Below are 21,710 nucleotides of genomic sequence, written 5' to 3'. Positions count from 1 at the left end.
CTATGGTTCTTCCAGTCGTCATGTATGAATGTGAGAGCTGGACTATAAAGAAGGCTGGGTGCCGAAGAACTGATGCTTTTGAACTGTGGTGTTGGAGAAGACTCTTGAGAGTCCCTTGGACTGCAAGATCAAACCAGTCAATCCTGAAGGAAATCAATCCCGAATATTCACTGGAAGAACTGATGCTAAAGCTGAAACTCCAATACTTTGGCCACCTGATGCAAAGAACTGACTCACTGGAAAAGACCCTGATACTGGGAAAGACTGAAGGCAGGAGAAGCGGACAACAGAGGATGAGACGGTTGGATGGCATCACCAACTCCATGGACATGAGTCTGAGCAAGCTCCAGTAGTTAAGTGATGGACAGGGAAGCCTGGCATGCTACAGTCCATGGGGTCGCAAAGAGTCGGACATGACTGAGCAACTGAACTGAACTGAATAATCTCAAGTCTGTTCTTTTACAATTAATGGTTCTGGGGTTCTGTTTAAGAAATCTATGTCTATCTGTGACAATGAGAAATAATGTATTTGTGGTCTCTACCTTCAGTTCTTGACAGAGTTCCTAAAACCCATGCAATTTCCTAAGTGATAAGGGTGATAAGAGCATCTTACACAGAGCTCCAAAATCCCTTAGAATTCCCTCAGAGACAGGACAGTCTTTGGTTCTAATGAGGCTACTCCAGGTGGGCTCCTGAATAACTTTAGGATGGGAGCTGGTGAGAAGAAAGACGTTAATAGTTTAGAAACTTCAGCTCCATCCTCCAGGGAGGGGAGAGGAGCTGGAGACTGAGTTCATAGACCATGACTATGTGACAGAGCACCAAAAACCTTAAACTATGGGGTTCACAAGAGTTTCAGGGTTGGTGAACACATTCATGTGCCAAAAGGGTGGTGTACCCCACCTGCATGGGGACAGACACTTCTGCACTCAGAACTTTTCTGGACCTCACCTTACGTATCTCTTCTGCTGGCTGTTCTTCTGTAGCCTTTATAAACCAGTAAACCTAAGTAAGATTCCCTGGAGGAGGAAATGACAAGCCACTGCAATATTCTTGCCTGGGAAATCCTGTGGACAGAGGAGCCTGGGGGCTAGAGTCCATGGGGTCACAAAGAATTGGACACGACTTAGCGACGAAACAGCAGCAGTAGCAGTGCAAATTTCCAAAGCTGCTAAGGCATCATGGGAATCCCTGTTTGTAGCCAAGCTGGACAGGGGTGTGGGTAACCTGGAAACCCACTCACTACTTGCAACTGGCATCTGAAGAGGCATCACTCTCGTGGGGCTGAACCCCTAACCCGTGAGGTCTCCACTAACTCTGGGTGGTTAGTGCCAGAATTCAAATGAACTGCTGGACACCCGAATGGCATCCATACAAACCTGGAGAACTGTTTGGTGTGGGGAAAAAAACATGTTCGGTGTCAAAAGTACTGTGACAAGAGAAAGCAGGTTTTCCTTAACTGCTTCAAGGTCATCAAGATATAGAAAGAAAGGAATATTTCAAAATTCAGGGGGATTATGTTTTGCTTCTGTGCGACTATTACTAGTCACTAGTGACTATTACTGAGGATACATCAGTCACAAAGTAATCCCGGGGCGGCGCCTTCCCTTGGCTGACTTCAAAACTTCGCTGGAGCTCCACCTGCCTGCCAATGCGAGGCAATGGGTTCAATCCCCGGTCAGGGAACTAAGATCCCACTGCCATGGGGCTACTGAGCCCAAGTGCTGCCACCACTGAAGCCCATGTGCCTAGAGCCTGTGTTTCGCAACAAGAGAAGCCACTGCAATGGAAGCCTGTGCACCGCAACTAGAAAATAGCTTCTGCTTGCAAACGGAGAAAGGGGGCGTGAAGCAACCAAAACCCTGCAAATCAAACCAGGCAATCAAAACCAAAATAGGTAAATAAATGAATAAGTTAAAAAAAAAAAACAACACAAAAACTGAGGTAGCATTGTACATATGTATATGGAGATGGTCCAAAATGAAGTGGGGGAAGAAGGTACCGTCAAAGTCAGGGGTGTAGGCCTGAGCACCGTTTTGCTAAGAATAACAATTTCCTCATGTTAATCCAAGCATAGAAGCTAGCCCCAAGAAAACATGCACCAAACTGCCAGTGGCTCTCTACGGAGGCGTGTGATGGGGAGCTTAACACGTTCCACATCACAGACTTCTGGAGTTTTTTCTTTGTGTGTGTTTGTTTTAACCATCTATTACTTCTGTAAACACGATTTAAACACACACACACACACACACACACACACTTTTTAAGGAAAAAAAAAAAGCCTAGGTCAGACAAAATACCTGGGAAGTCAACACCCAGAAAAGATGCCCAGGAAGTGTCTCTGGAGAAATAAACAAGGACAATGAAAGCATTTGGAGACTGTTATTTTCCATCTACTTTCAACTTCACCAAAATTGCTGTGCTGATGTTCAGATGTGGAACCAGACTGCTTCAGTATCAGAAGGTCTCATTTCTTCTTTCGTACCGGCCTTAGTGCTTCTCTTCTAAGGACCATGATTTCTCTTAAAAGGATCATGGTAGCCGATCACTGCAGCAGGACAGGCTGCTAACGGGCGATGGGGACCCTCTGAAATCTGCTTACTGAGATGATCAGGTAAGGTTTTTTTTTTTCTATTTTGCCTAAAAACCGGCTGTATATTTAAGTTTGGTCCCAGGATAGCTGCTGTTTTGTTCCTGGGGTGTGGAGAAATTTGTTTGAAGACACACTTCAGCAGCAGCTCCATGGTAGTCAAGTCATGACTCGGAGCTCAGAGAGAGTTCAAGGCAGCTTGGCCAGGTGGCTTCAGCAAATCCAGCCTCATTCGTCCCATTTAAACTACAAAATGAGATTTCCCCTAGATACTCCACAACTAATAAAACCCTCCACACTTGACCTGAGGCTGTGGGGTGCAGCAGTCCTCAAACCAGCAAGGACATGAGGGTCGGGGCACCTGGGGTTTCAGGAACCACATGGAAACAGCACATTCCTGAGCCCACAGCTGCCCTGAAGCTGGCTGTTCTGTGGCAAACATTATCCCTCCAACAGAATTAAGTAGCAAAAACTTGCCCTGCATTTAAAAGACAATGAATTTTAGAAACTAAAAAACCATGTCCTGATGATGATGATGACAATGTCTTCTCAGGTCTACCTAAGAGGTAGACATGCCAAATTGTTAGTATTACTTTTAGCACTGGGAATTATGCATCATTTGATGCATTGGAATCCTCCCCCTGCCACTCCGCCCTTAAGTATTTCATTCATTTGAAAACCACTGAAGAGCACCTCCCCACTTATAACGTGGCAGGAGACACGCAGGCAACCAGGCCCTCAGGGAGTTCAAGCTCTAATCTGGCAGGGAGATAAAACTGTCTACCTTCCAGAACACAAACACTGCCTATCTACAACAAACTCTTTTTACTATGATCCAGACTCCATGTGCCCTGGAGGAGGAAATGGCAACCCACTACAGTATTCTAGCCTGGAAAATTCCATGGACAGAAGAGCCTGGTGGGTTACAGTCCATGGGGTTGCAAAGAGTTAGACACAACTTAGCGACTGAGCACAGCAGACTCCAGGTGACCCAACATAAACACAAATCAAGTAACCGTAACAAGTTTTACAGTTCTCTCCTGACCCTTGTTCAGTCTCTCAGTCATCTCCGACTCTTTTCAACCCCATGGACTACAGCCCACGAGGCTTCCCTGTCCTTCATTATCTCCCGGAATTTGCTCAGACTCACGTCCACTGAGTTGATGATGCCACCCAACCATCTTATCCTCTGTCGCCCTCTTCTCCTCCTGCCCTCAATCCTTCCCAGCATCAGGGTCTTTTCCAATGAGTCAGCTCTTTGCATCAGGTGGCCACAGTACTGGAGCTTCAGCTTCAGTCCTGACCCTGCTCCGCCTCTGAACCCTGGGTAGACTCTCCCCCTCTCCTCTGTTAAGGCTGACCGAGCCCCACTGGATGAACAGCAAGACCACCACCAAGTGTGCTGTGAGGCCTGCTCTGTACTCAACACTGAGCATTAGCCGTGACTCCTGGAGACGGCTGGAGAGAAATTCCCTACAACAGGGACGCACAGAGTGCACGTGCGGCACCCACAAGTGCCACTTGTGGCGGGTTTGTGACGGGCCCTCCAGCCACCTCCAAACACCTGGGGAGAACACACGTGCCCTGAACCGGGTTCCAGGGACTGGACATGCAGCAGAAAACAAAGTCTCTGCCTGGTGGAACTGACAACTGAGTGACACAAATCAACAGGACACAACGTTGCTAGTGGGTGGAAGAGCTACGCATAATCAAGTGGGTTAACAGTCAAGCTGATGGGAGGTGCGCTTCCAGTCATGGCGGCCAGGGAGTCTCAGGACGGGGACACATCTGAGCAGAAACCTGGAGTGTGATGGGAGCCGGTGGCCGTGGGCAGGCACAGGACCAGCAAGTACAAAGGCCCTGGGGTGGGACCCTGAAGAAGAGGAGGCGAGAAGGGGGAGGCCGCAGACGAGATCAGAGATGGGTGAAGAGCACAGATCACAGGCCTGGAGGGCAGTGGTGAGGAAGCAGAAGTCCACCCAAGGTGCAATGGAAAACCACTGGTATACTGCAGGTCAGGCAGCGACATGGTCTGATGATGGTTTTAGAAGATTTTTCTGAACCGGCAGATGGAATGGATGTGAGAGTGAGAGAATAAGAGGAGACAGGGATGACCAAAGTGACCAGAGGGGCCTCAGCTGGCACATGCCATGCCATTTGAAATACAGGGGGCTTTCCTGGTGGCTCAAGAATCCACCTGCCAATGCAGGAGACATGGGTTCCATCCCTGGTCCGGGAAGATCCCACATGCCACAGAGGAACTAAGCCTGTGCACCACGACCACTGAGCCAGTGCGCTAGAGCCCAGGAGCTGCAACTACTTAAGCCCACACACCTAAAGCCTGTGCTCCGCAACAAGGGAAGCCACAGCACCGAGAAGTCCGTGCACAGCAACGCAAGAGTCGCCCCTGCTTACTGCAGCTGAAAAGTAAGACTGAGAAGCAACGAAGACTCAGCACAGCCATAAGTAAATAAAAAGAATTATCAAAAAAAAGAAATACAGAAAGTGTCCCTTCCCTGGGGGCAACCAGCCCTGGAACCAGGCTTAGCAAAGCCCAGCCAGGCTGCATTTTGGCCTCAACTCACACCCGCTTGGGGTGAAACAGGGGGTTTATGCTCCAAGAGGCTGTCTGCCCAAAGTCACGTTGGAAGAGAGTCCTGCCTGCCTCAAGACTATCTGCATCTGGTGCCTGAGCACCGATGCCGGCTGAGGAACAGAAGACATAGGAGGAGGACAGTCCAGAGGAGCACAAAGTGCAGCAGAGGGAGCACTCCCGAGGCAAGAGCCTCCAGGGCTGTTCTGAGGAGGCGCCAGGAGTCCCGGCTGCAGTCCAACGTGCGCTCGGAGTTCACCAGGGCCAGAAGCGGCTCCCAGGGCACATGGAGGAGCCCCCTGCGCATCAGTGTAGCCATGGGCACAAGAGACACCCTCCCTCCAACTATCCTGAGGCTTCTGGGGCAACCCTGCCCCCTCCCGTCTCGCACGGTACCAGGTGAGGCGGCAACTGCCACACGGCCGCCTGCTTCCTGAACCAGTGAGGCGCGACTCGCCAGTGAAAGGAGAACTTACCCCACCCCAGGGAGCCATTTTAAAGCCCATCCTCTCTTTTTTTAATTGCAGGCTAGTTGATTTACCATGTGTTAGCTTCAGGTGTACAACTCAGTGATATGTGTACATAAGCCTTTTCAGATTCTTTTCCCCTACAGGCTATGCCAAAATACTGAGTACAATCCCCCGGGCTCTACAGCAGGTCCTCACTGGGAAAGCCTTTCCTCTTTATCACACTCCAGGAGCTGGCAGACTTCACAGTGAGCGAAACTCAAGACTGCCCCCGGGTTACAAGTGTCCACACACAAAAATGAATACACGGCCTTTAGGCAAAGTAACGGAGCCCAAAAACCAAGCTCTGGAAACCAGTCTTGGCTTCCAGGAAGGGGCCAGGACAACAAAGCCCATTCCCTGAGGGGAACTGACTACAACTCTTCCCTTCCCTCTGCTGTGGGAAACGGAATCCCCCAAGAAACCCAGCTACGCCTGGAGGCAGCTCCAGGCCCCTTCCCACTCAGGAAGATGAGCAGAGGCCCACTTTCTCATGCCCATCAAATCCATATCCTGAAAAACTTCCCCCATGGCTCAGCAAGGAAAGAATCTGCCTGCAATTCAGGAGACGCAGGAGATGGGGGTTCGATCCCTGGGTCGGAAAGATCCCCTGGAGTAGGAAATGGCAACCCACTCAAGTATTCTTGCCTGGGAAATTCCATGGACAGAGGCGCCTGGCGGGCTATAGTCTATGGGGGTCACAAAGAGTTGGACGCGACTGATGACTAAGCACACAAGAGCAAACACGGAGATATCACTGATCACACCAAAGAGCTTCCTGCTTCTTAGGGATGACACCTGGAAGATAAGAGCTCACGTGATCTCAACTCAGTTCTCATAGATTCACCCTCAGACCTCTCCCCTCACCAATATTCGACCGCTGTTACTTCCCTTTTAGAGGTTTTGCTCATTCTTTTTTTTTTTTTTTTTTAAAAACTTTGATTCTCCAGTGTTTCAATCCAGTTACGAGGAGATATGTGAAAGGGAAAACGAACATTTTACGTTTTTCAAAATCCAAGCCACCTAACACACTTCCCTCTTTCCAGTGCCGTATGGTGAAACTGCAAAGCGCAGCATTTTGAAATTATTAAGGACAGAACGGAGGCACCAATTCCTTTCCTACCACTTTGAAAACATATGGAACTACTGCAATGAGGCAAAAATCTATTCTGTATCTTAACCCACTAGGATATTGTTGGGATCCTAATAAATAACAACAGCGACAAACTGTCTACTCCTGTGTGTCAGGCACTCTAAGCACTTAACATTGGTCATCCATCATTTTGCTGTAGTTTAGTCCTTGCAACAATCGTCCAAGTTGGGAACTATTACTGGACCAGCCCTCTTTGCACATAAGGAGATGGATATGACTGAATGAGGACAGGGTCCTTGTCTGCCTGTTCTTGGCCGAACCCCCGGCCCCCAGCAGCACCAGGTTCATAGCAGGTGCGTGCCTGTTCCCTATGTGAACGGGGAATGCATGGGTGGGCCACTTCCTGCACAACTCCAGGGGGGCACCACGGACATTGTGCTCTGTCTAGGGTCAATCTGAATGCCCTCTGAGCCACGGCAGCCCTGATGACCCAGGCCAAAATCAATCGTCATGTCTGAGGACTTACCCCATTTCTTGGAGGCACCAAGAGGGAAACTGGCCAACCCAGGAGTCAGACTTGTATGTTCAACCCGATAGGCCCTGGTGAAATATGCCTGGACCTCAGTTTCTTCACTGGCAAAACGTTCTCAAGGGATATTCACCCAACACACCGAGTCCCTCCCCCTCTCCCACATCTGATAAACAGTGAGGACCGGAAGCTGGTCTACAGTTACCAGTGTATGTTGGAGTGTTCATACAGTGTTTATGTTGGAGTGCTTTTCACTGACAGAAAGTCTGGAGACCACTGCACTGCCCTGCACCAAAGCTCTGATGAGGTCACCCCACGATGAACACCCCCCCAAAAAACCTGCAAAATCAACATCTCCTGAACAGCTGGTGTGCGTGCTCAATCGTGTCCGACTCTGCGACCCCATGGACTATAGCCCACCAGGCTCCTCTGTCAATGGGATTCTCCAAGCAAGAATACTGGAATGGGTTGCCAAGCCCTCCTCCAGGTCCCAAATCCATGTCTCCTATGTCTCTTGCATTGGCAGGGGGATTCTTTACCACTGTGCCACCTGGAAGCCCCCCTGAAGGGTTGGGCACAAATGATTTCAAGTGGCATGAGGAGGAACACTTATTATTTTCATAATCGTGTATGTACTGAGTTTAAAGAAAATTAGGAACATGTATATAACCAGGACATCAAACCTGGGGTTTCTGGGATACAGAATGACTCTTATGTTTGCAGTTTTCTGAACAGTTAATTTACAAATACATACATATAAACAAAACCACCTCTGAAAAATTGAGAGCTCATTACACGCCAGACTCTACAGTGTTAAACCACTTCCCATACTATCTTTTCAACCCTCACAACAATTCTTTGAGCTGGCACCGCTGTCATATCTGTTTCTCAAGTTGGGGGACCTACTGGTAAGTGTCTTGCTAGAGATCAAACTAGAATTTAGAGCTGACTGTGAATCCAGGAGGTCTAATTCCAGAACTAGCACTCCACAACACCACCTCCTATTAACCACCACCCCACACCCTCACTGTTGAGGGAATGAGGTGTGGGGAAAATGGCCTGGAAAGCTTTAGAAAAAAATTTAAAAACAAAGCAAAACACATCACCAGCAACTAATATTTATTGTCTGCAACTGGCCCTCAAGTCCTGGACCAAGCACTTCACACACAAGGTTACTCAATCCTCAAGAGTACCCTCCTCCTTCATCCACAAATGTTCGCTAAGGGCCTACTACACTCTGGGCCAGGGTACACTAAAGGAGATTACACAGAAACAGCTCTGATGGCCCTTGGAGAAGAGATGTGTAATGATAAACTGGAGTAACTCCTAACACAAGAAAGGATCAAGATGACCATGTGCAAAAGCAGCAGAGGGGAGCAATGACTGGTCCCGAGTGGTCCAACACAACCTGGGGGTCGTCCCTAACCCTGAGTAAAGGCCCCCTCTTCCATGCAGCTACCCTGATCTCTGGTTCCCACCACTCGCACCCATCTGCTGTGCTCCTCACACATGACAGGCCTCCAGTTGTTCCCACATTTACCACCTGTTCCCCTACAAGACTGAACAGGCTGCTCTGGGCACCCAACCTCCAACCACCAAACACCCAGCCGGGGCTCAACAAGTATGTGTTGAACAAGAATGGAAGAGATTGGACTGCACAACAAGAATAGCGCTTCCCTCTTGACAGGAACCATTTTACAGGCTTTCACCAGCTCCATTCGTGCCGTTATTCTCATTTCACATATGAGGACACTGAGAGGTTCCGAAAGATTAAGCTATTTGCCTCCTGTCACACAGCGAAGTGACCAGCAACAGCCAGGAGTCAAACTCGAATCAGGCCTGTCATTTAAAAGTGAAAACTTGTTTCAAATTCCTAGGAAGTGGCTCTCACTGCTTATTCCCTACTTTCCCCAATGATTCACTAGGGGGAAAAAATAACAATAGTGTCTTCAAGACCTTCACAAAACACCTTCTCCGGAAAGATTCGCGTTTTAAATAAAAACCTTAATCTGGAAAATCGATTGGCAGAAAAGGGGAAGGATGCAAAACTAAAACAATGCTTTCAACAGCAAACAGTTCTCTCCATCCTGCCCCACTGCTGCCGACCCCCGGCTTCAGGGCAAACGTTCTCAAGTCACTACTTGCGAGGGGTTAGCAGAGTTCTTTACCTTTCCTTGAAAATCTAAAACGACATGACTTTTTTAAAAATAAAAATTCAGGTCGGCTAACCCAGGGGGGCTGCTAATGTTCGTGTCCGGGCGACGCTGGACACACCTAGGGTTTTTCTATTGAGCTCCGACTGCAGCCTCGCCAAAACCCAACATTCGAGTCGGACCCGTTAGAACGTAAGCAGAAAAGCCCGGACGCCTGGCTATTATTGCAGCCCCGGCGGACACCGGGATGTGGGCTACTGGACCGCCGACGGGGCGACGCGCTTTGTCCGGCGACCCCGGCGAGAGCGCGCTCGAGGGGCGCGCGGCCTCCACGCGGCCCGGGCCCCCACCCCGCCGTCCCGCGGATACTGTAGTCGCCGAGGCCTCGCTGCCTGTGGCCTTACCCGCGCGCGCGGTGCCGGCCAGGCTTCTTGACCCTCGGGCGCCGCCGTACCCCGGCCCCGCTCCGGGCGCCGGCGGCCCCCTCCCCCCTCGGCGGCCCGGCTCCATTCAAACCGTCCTCCCAAGCCCCGCGCCGCGCTCCCCCCGCGACCCGCGTTCCTTACCGGGAGTCGCCGGCGCCGTCGCCTTCCCGGCGCCGCCCCCGCCCCTCCACGCGGGGCCGGGGGCAGAATGGGCGTCTCGCTTCTCCTCACGAAACAAAGAAGCAGCCGCCGCAGCCGCCGAGCGAGAGTAAGCCTCGCGCGCGCGCCCGCCTGCCTCAGCCGCCCCCCCACGCTGCCCGCGCCCCCGCTGCGCGCGCACTCGCCACCTCCCCTCCCCCCACCACGAACTCCCTCTCTCGCTTCCGCTGCTGGCCCGTCCTCGTGCGCGTGCCCGCCCGCCCTTCCGCTCCTAGCGCGCGTGCGCGTCTGGCCGGGGTTGTCTGGGAGAGGTGGGTGGGGCCAGGGAGAGCTAGAGCGCCCAACGCGCCTCCCCACTCTGTGTGGGACGGTCATGCGCCTGCGCGCGATGCTCTCCGTCCTCGCACGCCGCGCATCTCAACGCTGCCGAGCATGCGCAGAGCAGGGTCACTGCGGCGGTGGTGGAGGCGGCAGGGGGAGGTTGGGGGATGGGATGGGATGGGTGGTGGAGAGGTTTGCGGGGAAAGCGTGGCCGACGACCCCGAGACTCAGAAGTGAGGCTTCCAAGGTCGTGCATGAAGGCAGAAGGCGGACAGGCTGGGCCGGGGATGAGCAGAGCCGGCCCCTGGGCCAAGTGCAGGTCGATGTTCCGATGGTGGCGGTGCCTGTTCGGCAAAGCCTGGGGGGCAAAGACCGTGGCTACCTTTTCCGCAAAACTTACCTAGGGCTATTAGTTTAGCAGATATCTATTGACCTGCCCCAGACTGAGGTGCCGTAGTACCGAAGAGAAATCTCAGCCTCTGTGGCGCTCATGCTTTAGTGGGAGAGGCAGGCGCGAGGCAAGAAAACTCTAGTAAAATACACTATGTTGAAATGGACACGTGAAGGGTCGGGGAAGTTTTAAATGGGGCAGTTAGGGAAAGCCTCGCTGCGAAGACATTTGAGTCAAGACATAAAAGCAGTGAGAGAGAGAGCGTTGTTCCAAGTGTGAAGGCCCGGAGACTGTAGGAGGCTTCATCTCTTAAATTTTGAGAGTATCTCTGAGTCGGTATACTTTGTTTCTAGCCCCACAACTGGACAAACGGTCCCCAGGACCAAGTCCCACAGCCTGTGACTCCCTACCCCTGCTTCTCTCAGGCCTGCTCTTCCTCATTTTTCAGGTCTCAGCTGACTCATCACCTCCCCTGGCCTTGCCTCCTCTTTGATCACCACCTCCTTTTCCTTCCTTTCACATTTCTTGGGTAACCCCTTTAATATCTGTCTCCCTAACCTCGATTTGAATGGCACAGTGTTGTCAATTTTAGTCCCTAGTGAATACCGAATATCTAGTGTGGTGCCACCCTCTGCCACACACTAGATACCTTAAAATATATTTTTTTAATTGAAAATATATTAGCTTCTATGGGGTGTGTATCATCAGCTCTTTGGGCCTTTCCAAGCCCAAGGTGAGGCCCTTAGAGCATAGAGCAGCAACTAATACCTTGGCCTGAAGCCAAAAAGACCTGCATTGAAAACCTGACTCTTCTTAGTACCTGGGGGATGCCAGGCAAGTTTACTGGAGGCATCCACACATCCCTTCACCTGTAAAGTCAAAACAGTGACAGCACTCATCTCCACAGGGTTGGTTATGAGGAATCCATGAAAACAGGCCATGGAGAAGCTCTCGGTGACTTAGCTTGTGACGTTGGATAATGGACAGGTAATGGGCAAGTGGGATCTGGACTTTGGCCTGTCTCATTCATTCAAGCAATATTTTTAAAGTGCCTTCAACATCTTAAATGCTGAGCAGGAGACTTCCCTGGTGGTCAAGTGGTTAAGAATCTGCCTTGCACAAAAAATAATACAATATTGTAAAGCAATTATCCTCCAATTAAGAATAAATTTTAAAAAAGAAAAAAAAGAATCCGCCTTGCAATGCAGGGGACGCAGGCAAGTTTGATCCCTGGTTGGGCAAATAAGATCCCACATGCTGCAGAGCACAAGAGCCACAACTAGAGATTCCGTGCCCTGCAGCTAAAGATCCCGCATGCTGCAACTAAGACCTGACCCAGCCAAAAAACCCAAAAACGCTGAGCTGGTCTTAGTCGTGCGGTGATGCACTGAGCAGGCAGGGTTCTGGCCCTTGGAGCAGACAGTCCATGAGTTCAGCTAATGATCTCCCACACCAATCACACTAATAATACTTGATAGGAAAAATCTAAATGCATTGGAAGAAAAGCCCCGGGGTTGATAATATGGGGTCTTCCTGGGGTTGAGAAGTCAGGTCAGACTCTCCATATGCCAAGACCCAAAGGAGGAAGGCACTCAGCGGAGGAAACAGGATGTACAAAGACCCTGAAGAGGGAAAGGAGTGTGGGAACAGAGGACAGCTCTTGTGGCTCTGTGTGGGGGAGGTCTGCAGTAACCGGGGAGGGCAGGGCTTCGTGGACAATTCTTAATATTCTTCAAACCTGGCACATTCCTGCCCCAGGGCCTTTGCACATGTGCTTCTGACCCCTGCATGGCTGTGTCTCCCAGAGAATCTCTGTAATGTTACAGATGCGACCTGCTACATCCCCAGGTGATATCTCTCCATTGTACTCATCCTGCACGCTGGAACATAAGCTTTCTGTCTGTCCCCAGCACCTAGCACAGCGCCTAGTGACTGGTGCATGGAAAAGAGGCTAAAGAAGCACTCTCCAGTGGCCCATGCTGCCTCTCACACAAAATCAGAGTTTATGAGATGCTTGTTGAGGCCTCAGTCTTACACCTGTGACATCTCAGATGCCACTAGGGAGATGCCTAGAGTGAAGTCAGAGCTTTAGGCTCCACCCCTCATCTCCTGTGTCTTGGTCTTGGTCACTCTCCCCATATGCTGCCTCTTACAATGATAGCTGCCCCTCCCGCCTTCCCCAGTGGGCAGGACAGGGCCAGATAGGGGCATGAGGAAGCTGTGCTCCGCAAGGATGCAAAGAGGAGTGTAGCAATCCAGATGTTTGCAGCATCACTCCCCACACAGCAAAAATACAATTCCCAGTTGGTCTTAGGAGTCTCAGAGTCTGCATTCACATCTACAACCTCGTATCTGTGGCCCTATTAGGTAGGAGCTTCCCATGTAGCTCAGAGGATGTGTCAGAGTTCTTTAGAGACACAGAATCAATAGGATGTTGGCTATACATACACATTCACGCATGCTCACTCAGTCATGTCTGACTCTGCGACCCCATGGACTGTAGCTCACCAGGCTCCTCTGTGCATGGGATTCTCCAGGCAAAAATACTGGAGTGGGTTGTCATTTCCTTCTCCAGGGGATCTTCCTGACCCAGGAATCAAACCTGCATCTCCTGCACTGGCAGGTGAGTTCTTTACCACTTGAACCACCTGGAAAATCCAAGATATACACACACACACACACACATACATCCTATTGATTCTGTTGCACTGGAGAAATGAAGTATATATGCATATGGAGAGAAAGAGAACACACACACACACATATATATATTAATATATATGTATATAGATAAATGAGAAAGATGTTTATTTTAAGGAATTGGCTCACATGACTGTTGTTGTTGATCAGTCGCTCAGTCATGTCTGACTCCTTGTGACTCCATGGAATGCAGCACAGCAGGCTTCCCTGTCCTTCACTATCTAACAGAGTTTGCTCAAACTCGTGTCCATTGAGTCAATAATGCCTTCCAACCATCTCAGCTTCTGCCGCCCCCTTCTCATTTGACCTTCAATCTTTCCCAGCATCCAGGGCTTGTAGGATCTTGGCAAGTCTGAAGTTTGATCTGTAGGGCAGGCCAGAGGCTGGGAATTCAGGGAAGAGAGGATGCTGCAGTGTTTGAGCTTGAATTCCACAGGGCAGCAGGCTGGAAACTCGGGCAAGGTTTCTGTGCCACAGTCTTGAGACCTTCCTCTCTGGGAATCCTCAGTTTTTGCCTTATATATGATTGGATGAGGCCCATCCACACGATGGAGGGTCCACGGTTTGACTCAACATCATGACTCCGATTTAAACATGAATCACATTTTGATAAAAGTCTCCACAGCAGCTTAGGAACTGGTGTTTAACCAAATGGCTGGGTGCCATGAACCAGCCAAACAGATACACAAGATGAACCATTACAGAGAAAATGGACTAATCTCTTTTGACTCAAATCAAGGTCTTGAAATAACATGCTCATCCACATCCAGTGGGTGAAAATGTGAAATGCATACTCTTCAGTTGCCACAGTAAAGTGGATGCTGCTGTTATTCATTGCTCAGTCGTGTCTGACTCTGCAACATCATGGGCTGCAACACACCAGGCTTCCCTGTCCTTGACTATCTCCCAGAGTTTGCTAAGATTCATATCGAGTCGCTGATGCTATCTAACCATCTCATCCTCTGCCGCCCCCTTCTTTTCCTGCCCTCAATCTTTCCCAGCATCAAGGTCTTTTCCAATGAGTCAGCTGTTTGCATCAGATGGCCAAAGTATTGAAACTTCAGCTTCAGCATCAGTCCTTCCAATGACTATCCAGGGTTGATTTCCTTTAGGAAATACTTTTTAGAGTGTCTCTTCAGATCTTACTTAGGCATAAAACTGCTAATTTATTAACCGAACATATATTTATTCCTCAAACATGACCTACTGCCCTAAAAAATGGGCATCACAAGAAAACTGTTTCCCCAAATCAAACAATGAGATGTGCTGTGCAGAAAACAAGAAGCCATCCTTCCAAATTACAAACCCAGGGCAATAGATTTCTTTTAGCTGAAAGCCCAAGTTTTAAATCAGCTCAGCAGATGATCAAGAATATTGTGTTACACTTGCGGCAAACTGTGTCACTTTCTGCAACTACAGGTGGAAACTACCCACATTTTTCATAGTTTTATAGGTGTTTTATAGGTATGTCTTATTTAGGGGGCTTCCCCGCTGGCTCAGCGGTAAAGAATCTGCCCCTAATGCAGGAGACGCAGGTTTGATCCCTGGGTCGGTCAGGAAGATCCTCTAGAGAAGGAAATGGCAACCCACTCCAGTATTCATGCCTGGAGAATTCCATGGACAGAGGAGCCTGGTGGGCTACTGTCCATGGGGTCACAAAGAATCAGACGTGACTGAAGCGACTTAGGGACTAAATGACAAATGAAGCAAAGCTGCAGATCACTTGTATTTTCTCAGATGTGTTGAACCTTCTATCCAGAGGAGGAAGGGAGAAGCTTAGGATAACATTTACAAGGAAAACAGGCTCCATCCATACATAGTCACAGATGTAGAAAACACACTTATGATTACCAAGCGGGAAAGGGGAGTGAAAGGATAAATTAGGAGATTGGAATTGACATATCCCCATTACTATAAGATAGGTAACTAATAAGAGACTGCTGTATAGCACAGGGGATTCTATAATACTCTATACTCTATAATGACCTATATGGGGAAAGAATTAAAAAAGAGTGGATCTATGTATATGTATAATTGAAACTTCATTATATACTTGAAACTAACACAACATTGTAAATCAACTATAATCCAATAAAATTAATTTTTAAAAAGGTTTTAATTTTTAAAATGGATTGGGTAGAAATTGTTATGCAGTGAACTGAGCAAAAGAAATGATTTTGTGGTTGCTTGAAAAATGTAAAGGAAAAAAAAGACCTCATGGCCTGCCATATTTGGGTTGTTTAGGCTCTCCTGCTCTTGTGCGAGTGTGTGTGTAATTACACTCTCTGTGGCCTTCCTGGGTATTTACCCTGCAGAGTCAACAGGAGCCGCTGTGAGATCTGGTCAATGCACTCAGTAATTGCTGCTTCCCCTCCTTCCCAACGCAGTCAGTAAGAGGGGACAGCCTAACTCTAATGGCATCACCCTCTGTCAACATCTGGAGAAACAATGCACAGCGTCTGCCCTCAGCTTTATGCCATGAACTTGTGTATCACATCCACTTATTTACCTTTGTCTGACTTCTGGTACTTCTGCAAACCTGGGCAAATGAACAGATGAGCAAGTTGAAGAAGATACATCTTGTAATATTTTGGGTCCCTTCTCTGTCGTAATCATACCTTAGTTGCTGGAAGAAAATTTGAAGGAGGGGACTTCCCTGGTGGTCCAGTGGTTAGGACTCTGAGCTCCCAATGCAGGAGGCCCAGGTTCGATCCCTGGTCAGAGAACTAGATCCCACATGCTGCAACTAAGACCTGGCGCAGCCAAATAAATTTTAAAAAACATTGCCTTCTGGGAGCTACAGTCTTGTTGGAGGTGTTTGTGTGTGCATGCATCCTCAGTCGTATCTGACTCTTTGTGACCCTATGGGCTGTAGCTCCCCATGCTCCTCTGTCAGTGGAATCTTTCAGGCAAAATTACTGGACTGGGTTGCCATTTCCTTCTCTAGAACATCTTCCTGACCCAGATATTGAACCCAAGTCTCTTGCATCTCCTGCATCGGCAGGCAGTTTCTTCACCACTGGGCCAGCTGGGAAGGAGTTCAATGTAAGTGATTTTTGTTTAGGAGACAATTCAATAAAAGTGATTTAATCCATTGCTTAATTTATTTTCAGGTACTGTGCAACTCCTCTGCCCCCATGGAGGTTTCTGTTCTAAAGAAACAGACAAAGAAACATTAACCTGTGTGATGAATCGCCAAGGGGAGATTAGTTCAAAACACAAGCCTGGAGAATTTTCTTAAGTTCTGAGACCCTATCTGGTGGAGCTCTAGAAATTTTTTTCATAGAACATGTCCAGGGGGCTTCCCTGGTGGTCCAGTGGTTAAGCATCTGCCTGCCAGTGCAGGGCACACAGATTCAATCCTTGGTCTGGGACGATCCCACATGCCTCAGGACAACTAAGCCTGTGCGCTCTAGAGCCCATGAGCCACAACAAGAGAAGCCACCGCAATGAGAAGCCCGTGCCCACAACTAGAGAAAACCCGCACGCAGCAACAAAGCGCTTGCCCAGTCAAAGATAAATAAAAAGTGCCCAAGGAATGAACATTCTGTAGTGGTCCAGTGGTTAGGACACTAGGCTTTCACTGCTGAGGGCACGAGTTCAATCCCTAGTCAGGGAACTAAGATTTTGCAAGTCTTTCAGTGCAGCCAAAAAAAGAAAGTGCCCCAGGTGAGCCTTGGCATCGGTACCATCTGTGAACAGGTGAGGGAGCAATCATTTCAGTGGCAAGTATCCACAGACTCAGAAACTTACCCACCTGCCTACCAATAGGAAAGGCGAAGGTGAGTCTGGTGAGTAATTTACAACTAGTGTAGCCACGTGATTAATTCCACGTGACCATATTTTTAAACTCTAGATGTAAACGTGTACTAGAGAACACACTATTGGTGTGTCTATCAGGATCTTCTTGAGGGCCTATGAACAGGCAGGGGGCCCCCACCCACAGAGCATCTGGTCAGCGGACCTGGGGCAGGGCCTGAGAACTGGCATTGCAAGCATGTCCCCTGCATTGGAAGGTGGATTCTTAACCACTGACCACCAGGGAAGTCTGCACCTGCTTACTTTAAATAAACCCTGAATGGCTCAGAAATAGGCGTTGTGAAGTAGCAGGCCCACAAGGCTCTGCCCTCTCCTGCCCACCCCACTCCCCACTGCAGATCTTCCTCTACCTGCTTGGGAACACAGCCCTGCACACCTAATGCAGGTCCCCTTTTGTCCTGTTCTAGTCTCTAAGGGCAGGAGGAGAAGGGGGCGACAGAGGATGAGATGGTTGGGTGACATCATCAACTCAATGAACATGAGTTTGAGCAAACTCTGGGAGATGGCGAAGGACAGGGAAGCCTGGTGTGCTGCAGTCCATGGGGTCGCAAAGGGTCAGACACAACTCAGTGACTGAACAATAACCCCAGCTTGAATGCCATCTCTCTGCCTCCCTCCCTGGCATCTTACAGGAGGACTTGGCTTAGATTTAGCTTCCATCCCCACCCCAGACAGGTTAGACACCCTTCCTCTGCTGGGAAAAATAGAGACACAAGAGGGAATCCTTTTTCAAAGGTGTTGAAAGGATGAGCTTAGCAAGCCAAGCCGCCGTTGAAGGACCAGAAATTAATATGAGCAACAACAGCTAACACTTGCATAGCATTTCCTGGGTGCCAGCTGCTATTCTAAGCTGGGAATCTGTAAATTTAAATGTAGTGGAAATGCAAGTTGGTACCACCACCTTGGAAGACCATATGGCAATTTCCTACAAAACCAAACATATCCTTGGACTTACCTGGAGCACAAGTGGTTATGAATCCTCCTGCCAATGCAGCGTACACGGGATTGACCCCTGGTCCGGGAAGATTCTACATGCTGCGGAGCAACTAAGCCTGAGTGCCACAACTACTGAAACCCGCAAACCCTAGAGCCTGTGCTCCTCAACAGAAGCCGCCGCAATGAGAGGCCCACACACCACAATTAGAGTAGGCCCCACCTGCTGCAACTAGAAAAAGCCCAGGCAGCAACAAAGACCCAGCACAACCAAAGACAAAATAAGCAAATAAAAGGAAAAACTAAATATCCTCTTATCATCTCACAATTCTGCTCCAAGGTATTTACCCAAATGTATTAAAAACTTAGGTCCACACGGAAACCTGCACATGAGTGTTTCTAGCTGCTTTATTCACAATTGCCAAAATTTGGAGGCAGCCAAGATGCCCCTCGATAAGTGAACGGATAAACAAACCATGATAAATCCAGACAATGGAATGTTAGCACTATAGAGAAACAAGATCAGACCAGGCAGCCCACTTCCCACGACCGTACTTCCACTGGAGGGGGCATGGTTTCGATCCCTGGTCTAGGAACTAAGATTCTGCATGCCTCGCAGCATGGCCAAAAAAATTGGGGGAAAAAAAAAAAAAGACATGGAGGAACCTTAATTGCGTATTTCTGAATGAAAGAAGCCAGTCTGTAATGGTTATATACCATGTGATTCTAATTCTATGGCAATTCTGGAAGAGGCAAAACCGGAGAATGTAAAAGGAGACCTTCCCCTGGGGTTGGGGGTGAAAGAGAAGTAGTGAAACCATTCTATATGACACAGTGATGGATACATGTCATTTGCCCAAACCCATAAAATGTGCAACACAGGGTTTTCCCTAATATAAACTGTGGGTGATGGAGATGTGTCAAGGCAGGTATAGCAATTGCAGCGAATGTACCACTCTGGTGGGGGCTGTTGACAGTGGGGGAGGCTGTGCATGTAAGGGGGGCAGGGGCGCTAAGAAACTTGTACTGTTCTTTGTGTACTTTCTGCTCAGTTTAGCTGTGAACCTAAAACTGCCCTAAAAATTAAAGCCTATTTTTAAAAAATGGAATATGCAACAATACGTGTGAACCCTAATGTGAACCATGGACTTTAGCCAGTAGTAATGTATCCATATTGATTCAGTTGTAACCAATTGTGCAGTTGTAGCAAAGTATTTCACATTAATGCAAGATGTTAATAAGGGAAACTGGAAACTATGGGATAGATGGTTGATGGGGAGAGGAGATATATGGGAACTGTATACCATTTGCTCAATTTTTTGTCAACCTAAAACTGCTCTAAAAAATAAAGTCTGGGGCCTTCCCTGGCGGTCCGGTGGTTGAGAACCCCCCTTGCAGTGCAGGGGATGTGAGTTCGATCCCTGGTGTGTGCGCCGCAACTGCTGAGCCCGCACGCCAAAACTTGAGAGTCGGTGCAGCACAGTGAAGGATCCCACATGACGTAGCTAAGACCTGGCACAGCCAAATAAATCTTTGAAAACTAAAGTCTGTTCATCTAAAACCTACACATCCATATCCATATATGTACATGACCCTCGCTGCATCTCCTGCCATTGCCCCCACATTATAGTGGGAACTGAGGCAGAGAAAAGGTTAATAATCTACCCAAGGTCCACACTGTCCTTACAGGCTGGCCTGGTCACAGCCAGGTAGATGGACTCTGGTAGCCATGCCCTTAACCACTGCTGCCAGTAATGGGAGCAAAAGAAAATGCAGGCTAGCGGTGGGGCAGGAGTCAGCTGCCTGCAGGTGGCACACAGAGCCAGAGAGGGAAGGGGAACCCTAGTGGCCAGCATCACCTGGGCTCGGTGGTCTGTGACTGAGAGAGCTTGGGTTGGTTTATTTAGAAGATCTCATCTCACCTCTGTTGTCGAGGTTTCCCGGAGAAACAGAGCCAATAGGATGTGTACATGGATGGAAAGAGATTTGATGTGGACTGAATTGTGTCCCCCAAAATTCACATGTTGAAGCTGTTACTCCTACTGTGACTATATTTGGAGGAGGGCCTAGAAAGAGGTGATTAAGGTTAAATGAGGTTATAAGGGTGGGGCTCTGATATGATAGGATTAGTGTGCTTATAAGAGCACAGACAACAGTCTTATTCTTTCTGTCTGTCTCAGGTGGCTCAGTGGTAAAGAATCTACCTGCCAGTTCAGAAGATGCAAGAGACAGAGGTTTAATTCCTGGATCAGGAAGATTCCCCTGGAGAAGCAAATAGCAACCCATTCCAGTATTCTTGCCTGGAGAATTCCATGAACAGAGGAGCCTGGTGGGCTACAGTCCACGGGGTCACAATGAGTTGGACACAACTTAGCAGCCGAACATGCACACACACAAAAGAAGACACCAGGGAACAATCTTATTCTCTGTCTCTCCCCTCTCCCTCCATCTCCATCTCTAAGTCTGCCATGTGAGCATACAGCAAGAAGGTGGCCATCTACAAGCCAGGAGGGGAGCCCTCTCTAGAAACTGAATTTGCTGGCACCTTGATCTTGGGATGTCTCAGCATCTAGAACTGTGAAAAAAAAAAGTTTTTCTGTTTTTGAGGCCACCTAGTTTATGATATGTTGGTACGGCAGCCTGAGCAGACTAATACAAGATTGGCTCAGGTGATCAAGGAGGAGGAGCATGCACGCTCAGTCATGTCTGACTCTTTTGCAACCCCATGGACTGTAACCCACCAGTCTCCTCTGTCCATGGGATTTCCCAGGCAAGAGAGATTGGAGTGGGTTTCCATTTCTTCCTCTAGGGGATCTTCCTGACCCAGGATGGAAACCCACCTCTCCTGCAATGACAGGCGGATTCTTTGACCACCGAGCCACCAGGGAAGCCCAGATGATTAAGGAAACTGGCAAATCCAGCGTCTACAAGATGGGTCGTCAGTCTGGAGACCCAGAAAGAGCTGATGCTGCAGTTCCACCCCCAAGGCAATCTGCCAGCAGAATCCCCTTTTGCTTGGGGGAGTTAGTCTTTTGTTCTAGTCATACCTTCAACTGATTATGCAAGACCCACCTGCATTATGAAGGGCAATCTGCTTTTCTCAGAGTCTATTGATTTAAATGTGAATCTCATCCAAAAACACCCTCACAGGAACATCCAGGATAGCGTTTGACCACATGACTGGGCACCACAGCCCAGTCAAATTGACACATAACGTTAGCCATCAATCACCAAAACAGACTAGAAACAGGTGAACACCAGGACATACACATACACTTGCTCCTTGGAAGAAAAGCTATGACCAACCTTGACAGCATATTAAAAGGCAGAGACATTATAAAGCCGGCCTAGCTGTGACAGAACCAGGTGGCCCTCTCACCTGGCCCGCCTCCATCTGCCTCCTCTTTGCCTTTCCCACGCCATCTTCTCCCTTTCTTCCACTGACTTCATTCTGCAGTGCAGATTATGCTGGGGCGTGGCATCCGCCAGCCTGTGGTA

At 48.9% G+C, this 21,710-nt stretch overlaps 1 protein-coding gene and 1 long non-coding RNA gene across 7 annotated transcripts in view; one reads left to right on the top strand and one right to left on the bottom strand.

Moving 5' to 3' along the window:
* The window catches only part of SMARCA4 (SWI/SNF related, matrix associated, actin dependent regulator of chromatin, subfamily a, member 4), an 89,908-nt gene extending 79,706 nt beyond the window's left edge, over window positions 1-10,202 (bottom strand). For all 6 annotated transcript variants that reach the window (XM_055545023.1, XM_055545040.1, XM_055545055.1 and 3 more), the window contains exon 1: window positions 10,031-10,202. The gene's annotated coding sequence lies outside the window, so the exon portion shown is untranslated. The remainder of the gene's footprint in view (window positions 1-10,030) is intronic.
* On the top strand, window positions 9,987-19,203 carry LOC129625964 (uncharacterized). Its single transcript, XR_008701679.1, has 3 exons — window positions 9,987-10,157; window positions 11,668-11,747; window positions 16,574-19,203. It is a non-coding gene; the product is annotated as an uncharacterized LOC129625964 (long non-coding RNA).
* The last annotated feature ends 2,507 nt before the right edge of the window (window positions 19,204-21,710 follow it).

Source organism: Bubalus kerabau, chromosome 1 (assembly GCF_029407905.1).
Source record: "Bubalus kerabau isolate K-KA32 ecotype Philippines breed swamp buffalo chromosome 1, PCC_UOA_SB_1v2, whole genome shotgun sequence".
Classification (NCBI taxonomy): Eukaryota; Metazoa; Chordata; class Mammalia; order Artiodactyla; family Bovidae; genus Bubalus; species Bubalus kerabau.
Note: the sequence above shows the minus strand (reverse complement) of the source record. Positions and strands in the feature narration are given on the sequence as shown.